Genomic DNA, 6,610 nt, shown 5'->3' with positions numbered 1-6,610 from the left:
CCAGTACCCAGGCTAAATGAAGAGGGAAAGTTGCCATTGTGAATGGATTGAACGACTCATCAGGACTAAGGACACCTTGATCAACATTCTGATGAAAGATCAGCAATAGTAAGACCCAATTTACGATGTTATTTCATATATCTGTCGTGCATGTGAACTGGTCGGGCGCGCCCAGCTGGTTCTGGCTGGCGTGGTTATGCTAATTTAGCGCTACATTTTGTTTTCGCTATAAAACATTTAATAAATCTGAAATATTGTTTGGATTCACCAGATGTTGGGCTTTCAATATCTGTACGCTGTGTATTTTTTCTGAAATGTTTTAAGACAAGTAATTAGTTATATAACGTTGGTCTCTGTAATTGTTCTAGCTGCATCAGCACTATATCAGATTGCAGCTGCAATGTAGAACTGTGATTTATACCTGAAAAATGCACATTTAAAAAAAAAAAACTATGCTATACCATAAATATGTTATCAGACTGTCATCTTATGAATTTGTTTGTTGGTTAGTGGCTATCAATATCTTAGTTTAGCCGAATTGGTGATAGCACCTGATGGAGTAAGAAACTGTTGGAGTAAGAAAATGGTGTCTTTTGCTAACGTGTTTAGCTAATAGATTTACATATTGTGTCTTCCCTGTAAAACATTTAAAAAATCTGAAATGGTGGTTTTATTCACAAGATCTGTGTCTTTCATTGGGTGTCTTGGACTTGTGATTTAATGATATTTAGATGCTACTATTTAATTGTGACGCTATGCTAGCGATGCTAATCAGTGTGGGGGGGGTGGGGGGTGCTCCCGGATCCGGGTTAGGTACTCTGTAGAGGTTGTTTTTAACATAATTCTTTAATAATGTTCCAACCGGAGAATGCCTTTGTCTTCAGAAGTGCGATGGAACAGAGCTCGCTCTCACATGAACGCGCATGGTCAGCGCATGTTCAGGTCATGGTAGACCTTACTCAATCCCCTCTCATTCGGCCCCACTTCACAGTAGAAGCATCAGACAAGGTTCTGAAGACTGTTGACATCTAGTAGAAGCCTTAGGAAGTGCAACATTACCAATATCCCACTGTATCTTCAATAGGAGCTGAGATGAAAATCGACCAACCTCAGATTTCCCACTTCCTGGTTGGATTTTTTTCTCAGGTGTTTGCCTGCCATATGAGTTCTGTTATACTCACAGACATCATTCAAACAGTTTAGAAACTTCAGAGTGTTTTCTATCCAAATCTACTAATAATATGCATATTCTAGCTTTTATGGCTTTGTAGCAGGCCGTTTACTCTGGGCATGCTTTTCATCCGGACGTGAAAATACTGCCCCCTACCCCAAAGAAGTTAATGGGGAGAACCGGTTGAAAGTTTCTGTTGGCTGTGCGAGGGGATTTATACTACTATCTGTACTTACTGGTGGCACAGACGCTGTTTCATCCTTTCCTACACTTAAATTACCCTTGCCTAACAATATGCGTCAGTAGCTGGGCTTGCAGCACAGCTGTCCTCGCCGTAAGGCGATCATTCTCCTGTATATTATGAGTACAGCGACTGCAATAGAAGGCATCATGTTAATGTTACTACTTAGCTTCGGCTGGTGGAGGTCCTGACGAACCACGTCCAGATAAAGCTGTTGTGTTGTTGTGGTCAGTAGTTGTATGACTGTGGTCATTAAATGTGTGGTCAGTAATTGTGTGGTTGTGGTCAGTAGATTTTTAGTCAGTAGTTATGGACAGTAGTTGTGTTGCTGTGGTCAGAAGTTGTGTTCAGTAGTCATGGTTTGTAGCTGTGGTCAGTAGTTATGGTCTGTAGTTGTGTTGTTGTGGTCAGTTGTTTTATTGTCAGTAGCTGTGTGGTTGTGGTCAGTTGCCGTTTGGTTTTGGTCAGTCGTTTCGGTCAGTAGTTGTGATCAGTGGTGGTCAGTAGTTTTGTGATCAGTAATTGTGGTCAGTAGTTGTGCTCAGTAGTTCTGTTGTTGTGGTCAGTAGTTGTGTAGTTCAATAATTGTGTGGTTCTGTGGCTGTGGTCAGTAGTTTTGGCCAGTAGTTGTGGTCAGTAGGGGTCAGTAGTTTTGTTAAGTACGTGTGTAGTTCAGTAGTTGTGGTCAGTAGTGTGTGGTGAGCACTTGTGGTTCAGTAGTTGTTGTCAGTAGTTTTGTGGTTGTGGTCTGGAGTGGTGTTCAGTAGTTGTGGTCAGTAGTTATGTTGTTGTGATCAGTAGTTGGTTGATTGTGGTTGTGGTCAGTAATTGTGGTCAGAAGTTGTGGTCAGTAGTTGAATGGTTGTGGTCATTAGTTGTGTTGTTCAGTAATTGTGTGGTCAGTAATGTTCAGCAGTTTTGTTAAGTAGGTGTGTGGTGAAGTAGTTGTCAGTAGGTGTGTGGTTGTTCTCAGTAATTATGGTTTGTAATTGTGTTGTGGTCAGTAGGTGTGTGGTTATGGTCAGTAGTTGTGTGGTTGTGGTCAGTAGTTATGTGGTTCAGTAGTTGTACTGTTATGGGTATTAGTTTTGGTCAGTATTTGTGGTCTGTAGTGGTTAGTAGTTTTGTTAAGTAAGTGTATGGTTCAGTAATTGTGTTCAGTAGTTATGTTCTCTAGTTGTGTTGTTGTGGTCAGTATTTGTGGTCATTAGTTGTGTGGTTCTATAGTTGTGTGGTTCAGTAGTTGTGGTCAGTAGTTGCGTGGTCAGTAGTTGTGGTTAGTAGTTGTGTGGTTCAGTAGTTGTGGTCAGTAGTTGTGCGGTCGTGGTCAGTAGTTGTGGTCAGTAGTTGAGTGGTTGTGGTTAGTAGTTGTGGTCAGTAGTTGTATGGTTCAACAGTTGTGTGGTTAGTAGATGTGTGGTTGTGGTCAGTCATTTTGGCCAGTAGTTGTGGTCAGTAGTGGTCAGTCGTTTTGTTAAGTAGGTGTGTAGTTCAGTAGTTGTGGCCAGTAGATTGTTTTCAGTAGTCTGACATAAGGTCATACCATGGATCATATAGATATTTGATAGGAGGACCTCTTTAGGTATCCCCAGAAAATATTTTATATTCTTGAGAATTTATCCTTTACTACTATATCCCGGAGAAACACATTGAATAACACATTCATGAATGGCAAAAAATACATTAAAAAAAAATCATAAGGACTAAGGTTTTGAAGTGTCTGTCCTATATCTAGGAGATGTAAGAAAACTCTGGAAATATATATTGTAGCAGGCTCAAGGGTGTGGAGTTTCCACGTCACCAAGTTCAATAACAAAACAGGCACCAGTAGCACAAATAGAATGCAAAAGGGAAGTTTATTAGGGATTTTGGTACATGGGGAAAGAAGGGGGAATTCACCAATCACTTCACAGTCCACAAGCCGTTCTCTTTGTCCGTTCCGTCCTCCAGGGGTAATCCTCACACTCGGGTCCTCAGCCAATCGGGTCCGGTACACAAGGGGGGGTAGTCCGACAGTCCAGGTCACAACGGGTACTCTCACAGATAGTATTCTCTCTTCTCCCACTCTTCATAACACACTTGGTTCTCTCCTACTCTGCCCCTTTGTGCAGGCTGCTTCCTCCTTTATCCCCAAGCACTCCCTGGCTTAACGAACACAGCCTTTCCTCGTTGGGGCAGGAAGTCCATATCAGGATCGGGGGTGGAGCCATCGGGCTGACAGATTTCTCCCCTCAATAACCACTCCCCTCACCTCTCCCTGCCGTCTGCCACAATATATACATTTTTTACGTATATTTAACCCCTTATTTTTGCTGGCACAAATCCACCTCCATACTTACATTAATTTGTATGGGTTACCTTTGGGTGAGTCCCGTGACACTTGTGGGAGACGTGTTTGTGTGAGTCTCCCTTTTCTATAGAGTGGTCATAGTTTGTACAACAAACCGTTCAGATGCTACAAATGTTTTTGTGAGAAGACCAATTTTTGGGATGTCTCCTGGTCTGACAAACAGAGCTGTAGCTCTGCCACTTTCCACTGCAAATTTGGAAGGGCGACATAAGGGGGATGAGGTGGATTGAGACGCAGCCAATGCAAAAAAAACATTGCTTAAACTGACGGATTTCGATGGGGATTTATTATGATACTTAGATTGAGGCACCGGTGCGTCAATAGACTCTGATTTTATATAGAACTATAATTGGTTCCATATAGAACCCTATATGGAAACCAAGGGTCTTATATGGAACCAATTTTAGTCAGTGAAGAAGAACCACTGGGGTTGTGATCAAAGAACCCTACAAAAGGGTTCTATATAGAAGCTTAAGCCATATATGAAGCAAGCAATAGAACCCTTTTTGGTTCTATCCAGAACCGTTTTTTTCTAAGTGCGTGGTTGTGGTCAGACTCTAAACTGAACGAAATGTGGGTGAAGTATGAAGAGACTGAAGGGAGACAGCTTTACAGCTCTTTACAGTCCGACAAACTAGCCAGTGGAGTTATTTAGAGCACAGAGCACGATCCTGAGAAGTAGGACAAAGCTAGAGCCCTGCACCGGAATGAATTTTAAGCCCGAGCCATACGCATGCCTGCAATGTTCAGGCCCTACACTACCCAGGCCCGATTGCTTCTACCAAATTTAAGCCCAGCCCTGTCTGAAACCCGAAATCATAAATAACTTCCTCCATTAATAAATCCATTAGCTGCTCCTCTCTGTCTGTCACTCGATCGCTCCCTGCGTACAGGCAGCTCGCTCTGCATGCATTTTGCGCATGGCAGCTGTGAGTGTGTTTCCATAGCAACTGCTCCTCTTGGGCTGCTCTGCTCAATGAAGAGATATGAGAGAGCAGTTGGCTGTTAGCAGTGGTGTAAAGTACTTAAGTAAAAATACTTTAAAGTACTACTTAAGTAGTTTTTTTAGTATCTATATTTTACTATTTATAATTTTGACAACTTTTACTTTTACTTCACTACATTCCGAAAGAAAATAATGTACTTTTTACTCCATACATTTTCCTGAAACCCAAAAGTACTCGTTACATTTTTAATGTTTTGCAGGATAGGGAAATGGTCCAATTCACACACTTATCAAGAGAACATCTCTGGTCAACCCTACTGCCTCTGATCTGGCGGACTCAATAAATACAAATGCTTTATTTGTAAATGATGTCTGTGTGTTGGTCTAAAAACTTGCTGGATGCATTTGCAATTCGTTTTTGTTGTGTTTCAGATGATTTTGGGCCCAATGTGGATGCTACCATGACTATGGATAATCCTGAATGAATCGTGAATAATGTTCCTCAAAGAACGTTACTAACCTCTCACCATTTCCAATAACGGGAGGTTAGCATGGCTTGTGTGTATGATCTTTGACCCTCTCTAACATTGTCACTCATCATTATTCACGATTCATTCATGAATATCCCTAATCATGGTAGCATCCACATTAATGAAGTGTTTAGAAACATATTCTATTCTTATTTATAATACAAGTGACTCCAAGATGACACAATACATTATTTACTATGAATTTGTATTGGGCACAAAATAATCTGAAACACAACCAAAACAAACTGAAAATGCATCCAACATGTTTGTAGAGTCACAAGCTTGAAATAGTCATTGCGTGCTAGGAATATGGTATCAAATATAAAAGTTTGACTACTTTATTTACAAGAATCTTTAAGGTGTCAATCATTTTGACCCCTATCTTTTAGAGAAAAAAAGTCTCACTTTTGAGCACTTTTGTATTAGTATAAAAAATATATAATTTCCCAATTGTTTTAAGCATACAATATAGCTCAGGATCTTTATTATTTATTTTATACAGTCATTATTGCTCATCTTAATCAAGGGTGTCAATAATTTCGGACGTGACTGTACATTTGGCATTAGTTTCAAGTGGCTGATTCCAATTTAGGAAATTCTGCCTTTCTAACACACGTCTTTCCTACACACTTCTCAGTAGTTGGTATTCAGACTTACCTTATGAAGGAGCGACATGGTTCCCTTGCATGCACTTTTATAAATTAATCCAACTACCAAAAACCCTCCCACTTGCTGGCCAACAGATTTTCTAGTGGAGTTTTCATTCAATAGGGTACATTTATCTTAAGCCATCCCTTTAAATACAGTGTACATTTTAGTTAACATTTTATCGACAGACTCAGTAGAGTACAGTATATCAAATCATTTTAATCAAATTGTATTAGTCACATGCGCAGAATACAACAGGTGAAAATGCTTACAGTGAAATGCTTACTTACGAACCCCTAACCAACAATGCAGTTTAAAAAAATAAGGATAAGAATAACAGATAAAAGTAACAAGTAATTAAAGAGCAGCAGTACAATTTCAATAGCGAGACTATATACAGGGGGTACCGGTACAGAGTCAATTTGCGGGGGCAATAGTTGAGGTAATACAATGCCTTGCAAAAGTATTCATCCCCCTTGGCATTTTCCCTATTTTGTTGCATTACAACCCGTAATTTAAATCAATTTTTATTTGGACTTCATGTAATGGACATACATAAAATAGTCCAAATTGGTGAAGTGAAATGTAAAAAATTACATGTTTCAAAAAGTTCTAAAAAAAATAAATGGAAAAGTTGTGTGTGCATATGTATTCACCCCTTTTGCTATGCAGCCCCTAAATAAGATCTGGCGCAACCAATTACAATCAGAAGTCACATAATTAG

The sequence above is a fragment of the Salvelinus fontinalis genome, chromosome 13 (assembly GCF_029448725.1).
Source record: "Salvelinus fontinalis isolate EN_2023a chromosome 13, ASM2944872v1, whole genome shotgun sequence".
Lineage (NCBI taxonomy): Eukaryota > Metazoa > Chordata > Actinopteri > Salmoniformes > Salmonidae > Salvelinus > Salvelinus fontinalis.
The sequence above is the reverse complement of the archived record's forward strand: the minus strand, read 5'-3'. Positions refer to the sequence as shown.